The sequence below is a fragment of the Magnolia sinica genome, chromosome 15 (assembly GCF_029962835.1).
Source record: "Magnolia sinica isolate HGM2019 chromosome 15, MsV1, whole genome shotgun sequence".
NCBI classification, from domain to species: Eukaryota; Viridiplantae; Streptophyta; class Magnoliopsida; order Magnoliales; family Magnoliaceae; genus Magnolia; species Magnolia sinica.
This window is the reverse complement of record NC_080587.1, coordinates 75,751,786-75,766,641: the sequence shown is the minus strand read 5'-3', so window position 1 is coordinate 75,766,641 and position 14,856 is coordinate 75,751,786. Positions and strand designations below refer to the sequence as shown.

Genomic DNA, 14,856 nt, shown 5'->3' with positions numbered 1-14,856 from the left:
AACAAAACATGGGCCTCCTACATGTTGGGGCTGGTTCATCTACATCGTTTGTAGAATAAGCCTCTCCTACCACTCGGTCTGTGCAGCCCGCCGTGATTTTTTCACTACATCCAATCCGTCAATCGTGTGAGCCTCTCCTACTACGCTCAATCATGCTTACGCACGTATGCACCGTACCCATCGTGCATTTCCAAATTGATCGAGACCGTCCGAATCACGGATGACGATGTTGGCATGTAATATAACACAAGAAACTCGCATCATGGGGTACGATCATGACTTCTTACACATGGAATTCAGACCGTTGATTTTTTATTTTTTTTTCAATTTCTATTTCACTGCCAACAATCAATGTGACTTTTTGGCCGTAATTCAAATCCATCCACAGTAGGGACTCAAAATCTTGCAATGTCGATTCAGGCCACGTGTAGGGTCTGGGTAGGCATAATAGCAAATGGTGATGAGTAAACTAGAAAGCAACGGTAGGTAAAGATGAAGCCATCAAAGGGCCCACCTCTCTCTCTATCTCTAGTATTTCAAGAAACCTCCCTTTTTGAAAAAAAGCCTAAATAATTAATATATAATTTACATTCTTATACCTTTTTTAAAAATGTATTAAAAAATCCAACTCATTAACTATTATTATAATACATTAATACATTACATTTCTTTAATGTTAACTGGGTGGGCATCCAAGCAAATGGATAGGCTACTTCGGTGAGCCTTACAACCCAAACTTTGACGTGACATCTACTGGTGGAGTGGATTTCATATGATCATCACGGTGGGCCTATGAAAATAAAGAGTGGACGTCTCTTTCAATTCTTCTATCTGGTGTGGCCCGCTTGAATCATAGGGTTTCCTAATTTTTTAATCGTGGGCCTAAACTAACTGTACAAAGAGATTATTAAAAGAAAGGAAATTGTTTGGGACACCTCTCTTAATTTTAAGGGGGACCATCATGATATTTATATAAGGTCCAATCCTACCATTAGATACTTAGTCTCATATTAGGCCTAATATATGAAATCACTCTAACTATTAGATTTGAAATGAAAAATTAGACCGGTGGCCTAAAAATCATACCCATTTATAATTAACTTATGAACATAATGAAAATTTTTTAGAGGATGAGCATTGATCCGTATACTCTTCCCAATCATGTGATTACACACATATATTTCTGAATGTTCAACTGCCCACCAGCTCGGACAGAACTCGTGGGAACTTTTTTGAGAACTCATCATTTATGATAACTCCAAAATCTGAACGGTTCATGTGAAGCAACACCTCATGAAACCTCCCTGGCCAAATTTTAACTTTGATCCAAAACTTTGGTGGGCCATGAAAAATGAAAATGGTTTCCTCCTTTGATTTGCATTTCTCTTTGCTATGGCCCACCATGATTCTAGATTAGGGTGAAAATTAGTCCCTTGAGGTTTCATGGGATTCCACATCACATAGACCATTCGGATTAGATGTCCATGACATGTGTGCAAAGGTGCGCACCTTCGTAGGTGAGCATGACTCTCTCTCTCTCTCTCTCTCTCTCTCTCTCTCTCTCTCTCTCTCTCTATATATATATATATATATATATATATATATATATATATATATATATTAATTACAAGCCCACTATAATAATTATATGAAATCACCCCAACTATTAGATTTGAAATAAAAAATTGGACATTTGGCCCAAAAATCATACCCATATATGACTAACTTAGGCACATAATGGAAGTAGTTTAGAGGATGAACATTGATATGTACTCTTTCCAATCATGTGATCCGCCTAAATAATGGGTGGAGCTTATTTTTGGGCCCTTGGCTTCATATGATGTGAAGCGCCGGGTGGTTAGGATGGATTTTACGTAAGCATCACAATGTGGCCCACCCAAACCCCCGACTCATTTGAACTCATAGTGTCCTCAATTGATAGTAGTGTAATGATAATTATATCAATTAATGAGATAGTTTTTAAAAGCATTATTGAAAATATATCAAAATGTAAATTTCATATTTATTAAGTTGTTTCTTTTTATAAAATTTCCAAAAAAGAAGAAGAAATGTTAGGATATCTTCGGACCAAAATGATTCAAGCCCAACCTGGTCCGACTAAAAAATTGAGTAGGCTTCACATGCAGGGCCTGAGTCCGAACCGATGGGCTTAGCTAATGAGTACAAACACAGCCCAAGGCCTAGCACCCGGTCAACTACCACCTTAGTTGTAGAGAAACTTCTCATGTGTTGACTGGGAATTGTAGACTAACTTTTGGTGTGCTGAACTGGGAAAATAAAGAACTACAAAACAGAAAATCGGAATACGGTCTAGCCATCTCTTGATGGTCCAATTGGACGGTGATGCGTCAATCAGGACCACATCCCACGGGCGTTAAGATGGATGGTTTATGTTTCAAAATTCCAACATATTAGATAAGCCAAGCAGTTAGTATGATCCGTGGAGACTATCTATATGACTATATGAAACAGATCATTGCAGCGCAACCAGACTATCTATATGGATCCTTACTCTTGCTCCCCTAGTAGACTCTCAGGAGTTTCAACACCCGGTCAAGGGTTCGAGTGTCCATAGGTGGTGAAATCCCACTACAGTGTGAGCGTGTGAAAAAATAAAATAAAATAAAATAAAATCAAACGACCCCAGGATGGATGGCGCAAGATGCAGAAATCAAAGCTATTAGGCGATTAATTAAACCCATCATCCTCTTCTTCTTCTTCTTCTTCTTTTTTTCAATTTAACCAGATAAATATTTGAAAGTTAATTATCTTTAGTTTCCACCATCGATTTGATGGTCACCGATCAAATGGATAAGATTGTCTAATGGGTGCCATTATTTACAAATAATCTATCTGTATATGGTTCCAGTAGATGAACGGATCTGATTTATAGATCACTCAGCCACATGTACTTTGAAGAGATATAAATGGGCCGGGCTCGGGCCTAAAGATAAGATATTTGAATAGGCCTGACTCCTCGACCGGCCCAAAACTTCAAATCCGGGCCAGACCTACCTCAAATCAGGCCCGTTGAACGTGAGCAGATACACCCAGATCCATAGCGCAACTGACTGACTGAGTGGAGATCCCTCGTTTTGAACACTTGAGGTCTTGGTATCGATCCCTAGCGGGGTGGCTAACATGGAGTGTGTGTACTGACATGGGTGTGTACAGACAAGCTAACCCAAAATAAAAAAAAGCGTGAGCAGATTAGGTGCGGCCCCGGTCTCACCCAGTACGGTGCGGTTCCCACCTTCATGTATTATATTATATTCACGCCGTACATCTGTTTTTTCATATCATATATCATTTCTGGTCATGGACTAAAACATTAAGTACATCCAATTATCAGGTCGACCATACAATAGGAAACAGTGGTAACTGTCCATTGATGGGCCACAAAAGTTTTGGATCAAGTTGAGGTTTGTTTTCTTCTTTCATTCATATTTATGGGACCTTACTAATGGGTTGAATGGAAAATAAACATTACAGAGGCATTATTGTGGGCCATTTAACAGTAAGTCGTTCAATCAACACTGTTTCCTATAGTATGGTCTACCTGAGATTTGGATCTTCTTAGATTTTTGTCTCATGCTATAAAGTGATATGGAAAAAAGGATGGACGGAGTGGATGTATCATAAATACATCAAGGTGGGACTCAAGATGAGGGCCGCACCGTCGTCGGTGAGTCCGGGGCCGCAAACGGTCGGCTCGCGTGCCAAACAAGACCGTGATTCTTCCTCTTTTCTCTGGAGGGACGCGGAAGTTACTGTTGTCGGAGGTTACGTGGGGCCACATATATGAAATTAAAAAAATCCACTCCGTCCATCAGTCTTTCAAGATCACAAAAGGACAGGATTCGAAAAATTAGTAATAGCCAAAACTTATGTGGGCCACACCACACCAAACAGCCGGATCCAAAACTCCAGTCTCCAAGAGAGAGGCTCGTATAGGATTGGAAGCGGTACTCGCGCGGGTAAGATAGAGAAGTAGCCTCGCTGCATATGTAGCAAAGATATACAAGCGCATGATCTAAACTGTTCGGATAATGGGAAAAATCGTTTGAATATTCTCAAGTGAACAGAATACTGGTCCTCTCATCAGTTCAGCTATTAAAATATGTTTAATATGGACCGTTTGTCCTTTTTAGAAAATTTTCATTTTATCATGTCTCCTAACTTTCATTAGACTGGCCTGGCCATTTCTTCATGCATCTTTATGGTGGGCCCCACCTTATGGATGATCTGATCTTGCAAGCACTTCAAGAAAACCGCTTTCTCCATCTCACTCGCGCACGTCTCCTCATAACTTATCGAGTCTCTCCCTCTCCCGAGAGAGAGAGGGAATGTAAGAGAGAGAGATTAAGATGACTTGGAAGTAGCAAAATACAAGAAGGGAGATTAAGACTATTTGTAATTAAGAACTGCAAGAGAGTTTTGGAGTGAGAATATTACGAATAGAGAAGATTTGGAAGTCTTTTTATAGGCAAAATGTTGTTTTTTTGCAAAATAAAAATAAAAATAAAAAATCAATGTACCATGGCCAATACGTGATCGCATATTTTTGCATATGCAACATATGCGATTGCATATGTGCCAGATCGCATATGGATATGCACATATGCGATCACACATGACAATAATGGCTACACCATGAGATGTATTAAGCGAATGTTTTTTTTTTTTTTTTTTTTGCCTATTTCATGATTTGAGTTGTAATTGTTTATGATTAAGCCAGTTCTTAATAAAATTATCATCTTTCAAAAAATAAAAAATTCCTACTTGCCTAGCCATAAACAACAGAGTAAATCAAAATATTCCTAGTTATAAGCAAATTGAGAGGTGGATATAAAACTATAAATATTCCTACCTGATATGACCAACCATTAAGGAATTGAAATAGCCCAGCTGAAAAAAAAGAAAAAAAAAAGTATACATTAATCTTCTAGTTAGTTTGGTAATTTAGATCAGTAATATATTGCCATATATGGGAAAAGTTAATTTGCACAACAATAAAGCACCAAAATTTACCCAAATATATATTAAAGAAGCATTCTATAAGCAAGAAATAGATCCAATTAATTGATAACAAGACAAAAATCAAACTACAACATATAAACCATAAGAAGCTCATTCCACCAAGGCCCACAAGGATAGCTAGAATGTAGTACATGCAGCTTAGATATTGGTGGCCACCATTGTGAGTTAGATTGTTTCTCAATTATAATTAGATGATAGCCTCTTTTTTTTTTTTTTGTTCTTTTCCTTATTTCAGGGGCTTTATTTCACTTTCTTTATTATTATTATTTTTTTGGTTATTTTCTTGTTTTCAGGGACTTTAATGCACTTTTGCTTTTTTTATAGCTTTATATATACGTTGTGAGAAACCCTATTTTCATTATTATTGAATGAATAGAATTTCATAACTTTTATTCCTCTTTATATAAGAGATTAGGATTTCAGGATTGACCCTTGGGTGTTGAGGATTCCACCTTGATTTCAAGTTTCCTTCTTTCTAAGATCTTCGAGGTGCAGGAAAATGTCAGAATCATCCTCATTTTCTTTTAACGACAAAAAGACCTCTACCTTCTTCATCTCAAACCCCCTCATCCTTCACCCCGTTCCTCTCTCGATATCCTCTTTCTATTTCGAACGGAAAAGATGGATAGTTAGTCAGTAGAATCGGATTCAAGCTTGATTGTGGACTGACTTATGCTAGATCTGGGATACCCTCATATCCCGATGTTCTTTACTGTTTACGTGTTCTTATGCTAAGGGGCATGATCCTGACGAAATAACCTCATCTTTATGTTAAGATTTACTTAATCCCTTTGATTAGAAATGGTTAGTTAATTAGTATATTTATTTGAATATTATTTAACTTGATTATACATGCATCTAGGGTTGGGTCATCACATGTCCCTACATCAAATTTGGTATCAGAGCTCAGTTTTAGCCTGGGTCAGTTTATTGTTAATTCGTCTTTGTAGTATAAAAAAATAATAATTCTACAGAAAGCCTTTGCCTAAATTTTAAAAATCGTTTAGGTTTCGGGCGCTCCGCCCCGAACCCTAGGCAGGGGCACGCCACCCCGTGCACCCCTAACGTATGACCGCTTTGCGTATAGGGCATATTCTGTTGAGTCCCCATATAAATTTAGGTCATATAGGGTAGTTGTATTACATTGGTATCATCGTTTTTACCCATTTCTGGTACATAGATTTGGGACTATTCACTTGTCATTCCTGGTATATGCCTAGGCGCACTGGTCGTGGGTTCGGTCTCCATTACACCATGGATTCCGATCAATTTACCAAGGCTATGGAGGGCCTAAGTATGAGAATGGATCAACAGTTTCGAACTTTGAGGGATAATATCGCGTAGCAGTTTGCGCATCAGGATAGTAAATTCACGCGTCTAGAGGAGAGAGTTGTACGTCTAGAGGCTGGTATTCCAACCGCCAATGTAGGTGGAGCTCAGGCGACCCCCGACACTGGGGATGTCGATCAATCCCAAGTTGTGGGCCTTATTCCGCCTAGGGATGGTTTGGACACAGACCAAGCCCGTGGGTCTGGCAACAAACACGATGAGGTGTATCCATTACCACCCATACACAATCGTGATCCTGTTCTTCCCGCCCAATGGGAAGGCCATGATGGGGTGTGTCGTCAGCACCCCCAGAGATATCATAAGCATAAGGACCTTGTTTTCTAAGGTCATGAAGGGCATCAAGGTTGACGCCCCTAGTTTTGATAGGAGATTATACCTCAAAGTTTTTTCTGACTGGTTAGCAGACATAGACCACTTCTTTGAGTGGCACGGTCTGCCAGACCCACGACAAGTTGGGTTCGTCAAGATGAAATTAATGGGCCAAGCAAAACTATATTGGGGGAATGTGGAGCATCGCCGTGAGCGATCTGGAGAGGGGTCAGTTCTCTTTTGGATTGAGATGAAAGAGTTGTTGCGAGAGAAGTATGTTCTCATTTCTAACAGGCAGAGGTTGTTGAATCAAAGACACATTTTGCGCCAATGATCCATGACGGTGACGGAATACATCGCCAAGTTCGATGAATATATGATGATGTGCGATGTAGATGAGGACCCTGCTGTGGTTCTCTCCCATTTCTGTATGGGCCTCAGGCTTGTGCTTCAGCGTGAGCTCACACTTCACATGGTCACCAGTCTGGAACATGTTTATCAGGTGGTGCAGGAACTGGAGCACTGTGTGCGCTAGTCCAATGTGTGGGGGATTGATTTTCGACTTACTATGCCTAGAGTAGCTCCATAGGGAGTGAGACCCCATGTCAGAATTCAACCCAGAGCTCAACCTTGTACCCAGTCAGTTAACAGAAATCGAAGTAATAATATGGCTGGACCAAGTATTAGGCCCGCGATGCCATGGCGGTACTACCGATGTGGTGGCATGGATTACATCGCTATCGAGTGTTTAAATAAGGGTGTGCACATGCATTGCCTTTATTTCCGAACACCCCACGGAAGAAGTGACAAATAAAGTTGATGGTGACCAGGGTGATAAAGAGATCATTATCCCCTCCCTTGACCCGGCTAGTGATGCCAAGGATGATACTGTGGAGACTATCCCACTTGGAGTGGTGAGGTGCGCCTTGACCTAGATGAGGGAAAGTGAAGATTGGCACAAAACCACCATTTTCCACACTTACGCCAAGTGTAGAGAAAAGAGCTGCAAAGTGATCATAGACAGCGGAAGCTGTGAGACTGTAGTTTACCCAGTTACTTTGAGCCGCCTGGGGTTAAAGCTAGTCCCTCACCCCAACCCATATAGAGTTTCTTGGGTGAATGCGACATCCCTTCCTATGACCCAGCGATGCCTTGTTCCGATTGATTTTGGACCATACAAGAACAAGTTGTGGTGTGATGTGGTCATGATGGATGTTGGCCATATCATCTTGGGAAGGTCATGGCTCTATGACAAAGATGTCATAATATTCGAGCGTACGAATAATTGTGTATTTAAGCATGAAAGAAAGGAGTTTGTCTTGAGCCCGCTCCCTCCCAAATCGTCAACAGGAGTGAAAGATGTTGCGTCCCTAGGCGGTCATAAGAGTCAAAGGGCACCTCAGTTGAAGTCTCTCCACATCATAGATGCTAGGGAGTTTAAGAGAAAGACTACGGCGGAGATTATGGTGTGCGGCCTACTGGCTAGGGAGAGTACACCTGAGGTTGCTGTGGGGATACCCTAGGAGGCTTGTCCAGTCCTAAAGGAGTTTCGGGATGTCTTCCTTGAGGACCTTCTGGACGAGCTTCCACGATTGCGAGACATTCAGCATGCGATAGATCTCGTCCCAGGGGCGACCCTACCAAGTCTCCCTCACTACAGAATGAACCCCACCGAGCATGCCGAGTTGAAGATGCGGGTGGAAGGGATTCATTCGTAAGAGTTTGAGCCCGTGCTTCTTACGCCCAAGAAAGACGGCATGTGGCGCATATGTATTGATGGTAGAGCTATAAACAAGATCACGTTAAGTATTGGTTTTCTATCTCGAGGCTTGATGACATGCTGAACATTGTAGTAGCAGAAAATAGGCAAATGCTACGGCTAAAAGCCGTAGCTAGATTATTGTTACTAGGGTTATTGTATAGCTACGAATTAAATCCGTAGCTATATTATCCATACCTAAAAGCACATGTTGCTACGGATTATATTGTGCCAAAAGTAGAACGGGAGCCATAGAATAGAATGAAGTTAGCACTAGCTACCGGTAATTCGTTTTTGAAAAAAATTTATAGTAATGGTCTCTTACCAGTACATTCCCTGATAAAAATTATAATACTGGTCTCGTATCTGAATTATAAATCTATATAACAAGTAATCACCAATGAACCTTCTCTAGCTTGCTAGATTCAGTTTTCTCTTTTTCTTTTTTCATTGCAGTCTAATCATAAGGAAATGGCAAAAGAATTACTTAGCAGTACACGACATGATAGACACATCAGGGAAACCTGCTGCATCCAAAGCTGTTCGAATTGTTGGAACACATGTCGATGGGATTGACAACATCCGCAGCTGCTCAAGCCTATTTGAAGCCAAGACATAATAACAGATGAGGAGAAAATCAGTGTAAGATCATGCTCAATCTGACCCTTATAGTTTTCATTTAACCTAGTGTTATTTATTGATTTCAATGCGATTAAACAGAATTACCAGCATATCCCAGATTCATATCAACCAGAAAGAAATACCAAAAGGAAATGCATATTTGTAACCTGGCTCAAGATCACGATAGAATTATCCACGCTGGTGTATGTAAGCAAGAGCTTGAAATACTTGGAAGCACCAGTTCCTGACTTCAATCTCTGAAAAAGGTTTTCCCCTATCTTTCATGAGCTGATAAAGGTTGCACTCCTGAAACAAATACAAAGAAAATGCTCAAAATTAAACATCACATAATGAATTAAGGATAACAATATAGTGATCTCTTCAGAAAAACACACCATATACTAAAAAATGAAGTACAAAACATCATTTTCTCTGATAACCTCCTTCAGCTTCACAATGTTGGGATGGTTCATCTTCCGTAAGGACTGCCAAAACAGTGAAGGCCATCGTCACCTGACAAACATGAACAAATAATCTCAACAACTAGGGCAGAAAAGACCATCAATATTTACCTTTACTTCTCTAAGATTCCTACACTCCTCCCAAGAGTAGTACTTTCTCTTTATTCTTTTAATAGCAACCTGCCCGACAAAACCAAAATTACGCAAAATAGATGTACATTCATTTAACTCAAGACAGTCACTTAATGTGCATTTTGAGCTCAATCTCCCTTTACTAATAACTCTTGAATCACATCTCCAAGGCTGTGATCTGATTTAAATGATATCAGCGCTGTCAGAATGCAATGCATCTTGCCTCCAATCCTGGAACCACCAAAACAGAAAGTATTTCCAGCCTGGAAAGATGCCTTCGCTCACTAGTCAATAAAAACCCAATGATCAAGGTCTTGTCACACAAGGTCTTCATGGATCTTATATAACTTCTTTCGAGTTTAGGTTCTCTGACAATTCATCATGCTAACCTCATTTCATCAGGAACAATGAATGGAATCAGACAACTGCTGCTAAGTCTGCATGGCAGAAATGCAAGGGTTACATCTACTACTAAATGAAAAAGGACCCTGCCAACTTGCAGACTTCAACCCTGGAAAATTTTAGAAAGCAAAACAAAGTTGGTATTACACAAGAAGTCAATCACAAATCTCATACTTGGAGAAAATAGAAATTCTAGAAGTTCATGACGTAGAACGTTACCCTCATGTTTCCAGAATGTCAAGCACTCTTGACCTCACTCTTGACCTAATCATTTTTGAGTGTCAGAGCAGATTAACAATAACAACAAATTACTGCATGCTGGAAAAAAAATGTCGATAAAGATCATACTTGGAGTGCTGTAGAGATCCAACACCAGTTTAAGAATAAAGTTGATCATGTAAGAGCAATTGGCAGCTAAGTGCAGTTGACAAAGGAAATCAGAAGGAATTTTCCGAGAATGAGGAACCATCAGTCAAGAGCCTCCTGGAATGAGAAGACTAGGTACTGGTAGCAATTTGACCAAAGGTGCACTTGCTCCATATCTTGACTAACCTTTTTAAGCCCTCGAGAACACAACAGGGCACAATCTGCCAAAAATAACAAAACCTGCTGTCACATGGATGATTCAAGATAAACCAGGTTTACAAAAACATAGATAAGGCCCCAGATCGTCCAGTTAGAAACATGGACAATGAAATTTCAGATCATATAACACAAGTGCATGCACGTACAACAGTTTAAATCGATATGCCATTCAAACATCATTGAGGTTCCTGTGATAAGTTGCATACAATCTGAAAACATGCCCCACATGCATTCCCGTCATTGAAGAGAGCTGAGTTCAACACAGCTTTATTCATCTCATAACCACTGTACAGATTCCCATAGTTACAGGTACCATCTCAAAAATGATTCACATCCAAATCTTAATGAACAACACTAAAATATAGCAGTTGGGAGAATGATTCTCACCACTTTGGTGGTGTGTGGTACACCTGCCAATCCGCTTTTATAGTTGGTGCCAGTGAACAGCCATCCCATAAAACTTCAAATTCATGTGGTGGCTTCCACCAGCCTGATTTACAAATGGGAGACTAGGGTTGGATCAGCAATGCAGCCCACATAGATTGGGTACTACCCCCACCAGGACCTAGCTAAATGGACGGTTCATGTGGTCCATCCATTTTGTCATATCATTTCAAAATATAATATTAAAAAAATGAGGATTGTTTGGACCACCAACAAATTACTCCAAACAAATGGACCACCAACAAGCCACATAGTCATACCTTGTTTGGAGTTGAACAGTAGACTGATGTTCAATCTGTACGTGATCTGAAACTAGGTAGAAATAGAACTAGACTAAGATGAAATCTAAATCCAATATAAAGTGATGAATAATGGTGAGAGATTAATCTAAAACTTAAGAGAAATCGGAGATAAGAAACTAGGGATTCAAAGGATCCACTTGTAAAGATCAGGGAGATCTTATGCCTGCTTCAAAAATCATGAAAATTAAACTGAACTTCCTCTGATATAATTTTAAGGAGATGAAAGGTATATGAATTAGAGTGGATTCCATCACCAAACCATGCCCTAAAGACATTAATCTAATTACCAACCAATCAACATGTTATGCGGGTTAGGAAGGATGAGACAATGGTGAACAACGGGGCTTCCTAACGTCAAAACATAAAAAGGAAAGGAACATGCTTCAAGCTATCGCAGATCTAATATAACAAACCATTAAAACTAAAACATTCCCTTAAAATCAAACTAATATCAAGTTCGCACACGCAAAAAGTCCTCCCATCACGTTCACCTCTTAGCCCTAAAGAGGTTTAGCCTATAATAGACATGATTAGACTAATCCTCAAAAATAAAGAAAAAACAAAATTCAAAGAACTTCACTCCCTGTCTCTTCCTCTCTCTTGGCCTCCACGGCTGCCCACGCCAAGCTTGGATCTTTGGCATGTAAATTTCTCGATCTCGGTCTACTGGAGTCCGTCCCTTACCTTGGTGACTTCAGAGCATCAAATCCATACTTTTAGTACCCGCATAGTGTTGGCCCATGGCCTCTAGTTTAAAGTAGATCTGACTTCAGGGTGGGCCACACGCTTAACCGATGTATGGACAACATGCACCGTTAAAAATACAATTTGCTTCACGTAATGGCACATCTATTTACAGATTTGCCCTTCTCTTTTGTTATATCTTCTGCCGTCAGTATCTCCTGATTGCACCATGCAAATGACACGGAATGTACAAGTAAAATCATAAAACTAAAGATACTCACTGCATTTTCAGGATCTCCTCCATAGTTGACGATTCAGTCTAAAGTCCTTCTCCCTCCTCCTTTACCCGGGCTTAGGACCGGCAATGCAAGGAGTTGCATTGGCGGAGTTAAAAAGGGGCTTAGGCTCCATTTGGCTTGTGACGACCAAATGGCGCCTAATATGTTCAAATTTAGAGTACAAAATTCATTCAAAATTACAAAAATCAAACCAAACAACATATAGAGTAACTATAAAAAACATGCAGACTATCAATATGTTGAACTATAGAGTGCATCTATGACTATCATTGGAGTTTAGTCTTTAAATAGCTTTTACTTTTCATGGGACCCACCATGCGTGGAACAATTGACTTTATCATAACATGCAACCGGTACATCTGATCATTAATAATCAGCATTGATACATGAATCATTACCATAAACAACATATGGTTACGTTGCCATGATGATTAGATTATAACAGAAATGTTAATCCAAACCATGATAACCATGGGTTAGCTAGACTCCTATGCATGTATAGCACCATTTTTAAAATGATGGTGGTGAGTCAGCACCTACATGGCATGCAAGTCAATCATGTTCTCCATGTATGGTCAGACCACCCCATAGTATGGCTATTGTCGACCAGTTATAGATGGAAAATCACACTGATCCATCCTAGTCATCCAATTAGAGACTATTAAGTGGACAGTTAAAAATAAAATTGTTCAAATTTAAGGGCCCTAATTATATGGTTAAGGTTTTTAAATTTACTGAGATGCATGGGCATCACTTAATCCATAAATGCATGTATTACAGGGCTGTTTTCTTAAGAGAGATTATTGTTTTACTCTCACAGAAAGAGATGTTTCACCTAAGGAAAAATACTTGAGTTTCTCATATGAAAATTATGGGCCAATGTGTCTATGTACATGAATTGTTAGGCCTATGTGAAGAGGGTGACATCTCAACATGGAAATGGAAAATCCTTTCTATAGTAAACAATGAAAATGTTGAAAGGTTAACGGTCAATATTCATTTAAATGTTAATAATCAATAATAATATTTGTCTCACATTATCATAGAAATGCTCTTAGATTAGCTTTTAGAGAAGAAATCAAAAGGCTACATTTTCAAAATAAATAAATAATAATAATCATGATTCACAACTATTCTTTTATAAAGCAAATAGTGAAAAACACTATATTCCCAGATAGCCCCTAATACTCGCATACATGTGTAGGACTTGTAGTAACCTATTTAAATTAAGGGGTTGTTTTGATCCTAGGACTTTCTAATCTAGGAGGTTACAAATCACAAAAATAGTCAGTCCTGAATTAGCAGACTTATGGATTGCCTAATTTTTATTTGGTTGACACATTAGAAAAATAAATAAAAAAAAAAAAAATGGGATAAAGGTAGGAGTGTAACATCTGTAACTTTGTTGATAAAAAAATTACAACTTTCTGGCAGGCCCCACAAAAAAATTCGGGCCATACTTGATTGACACATTAAAATAAGGGTAGAAATATTAGAATTTGGAAATAAGTTATTTGGTTGATATATTTATAAGAAAGACGAATAGCCAAGTCCACTCATAATAAAACCAAAACAAACAATAACCCCCACCAAAAAAAAAAAGTATCTATAGTAGGGGATCAGATGGCCACAGAACAACCATTAAAGATAAGGAAGCCTTGGTTAAGAATGCAAGTGGAGCTACCCCTCAGGTGGGTTTGCCCCTCAAGCTTCATATCTAGCCTGGTTTTGGGTGAGGCTTGGGTTGGCGTAACAGACCCAATGGCAGTTATGGAGGACTATTTTTTAGTATATCCTACACATACAATGCAGTTCATATATATATTTCATACCTTTTATAAATATCTAGCTCAACTTATAATTGAATTAGCCTATTTTGAGCCACTGCATATGACCAATCAGGCATATATACGTAATAAATATTCCATATATTGTATAAATGTGAGTGGGTGTTAAGCTCGGGCGTGGGTCTGTTTGTTTTGGCCCATCATCACCCAAACTAGGTTAGGCTTGCTTGCCTTGGACGACCTTCATTATTTGGACTGGGCTCTGGCCTATCTGTTTCAGTCCATCAATGGTTGGACTGGGATCATGCCTATGTTTTACCACGCAGGTATCCAGGCTTGGAGAGACCTCAGCTTGGCCACTTGACTACTATAAATTCATAGACCATCAAGCCAAAGGAAGCATGATGAAATGGTATAGGAGCATTTTGCAGGTCTCAGTGCAGCAGAGCTGATCACAGATGCTCTAGCAGTTTTTATCTTATGATACAATTTCATGCTTGTTCGAAAAGAGAAAAAGAAAAAGGAAGCATGATGAAATGGTAAAGGAGCATGGATTATATGCATTCCCAACCTTAAAAAAAAAAAAAAAAAAGTTCTTCAAACTAAAAAATGATGGTGGCTCTTTAAATGCACAAATGGCATAGTTTTGCAGTCATTCAA

The 14,856-nt window shown here is 39.2% G+C and overlaps 1 long non-coding RNA gene across 2 annotated transcripts; it reads right to left on the bottom strand.

Moving 5' to 3' along the window:
* Positions 1 to 8,936: 8,936 nt before the first annotated feature.
* Positions 8,937 to 10,230, bottom strand: LOC131227203 (uncharacterized). Of its 2 annotated transcripts, none has more exons than XR_009162104.1 (4): positions 9,673 to 10,230; positions 9,496 to 9,585; positions 9,268 to 9,406; positions 8,937 to 9,077 (listed from the first exon to the last, which is right to left on the bottom strand). It is a non-coding gene; the product is annotated as an uncharacterized LOC131227203 (long non-coding RNA). The 2 variants fall into 2 exon arrangements; XR_009162103.1 differs by having other exon boundaries at positions 9,496 to 9,613; positions 9,804 to 10,230.
* Positions 10,231 to 14,856: the final 4,626 nt, after the last annotated feature.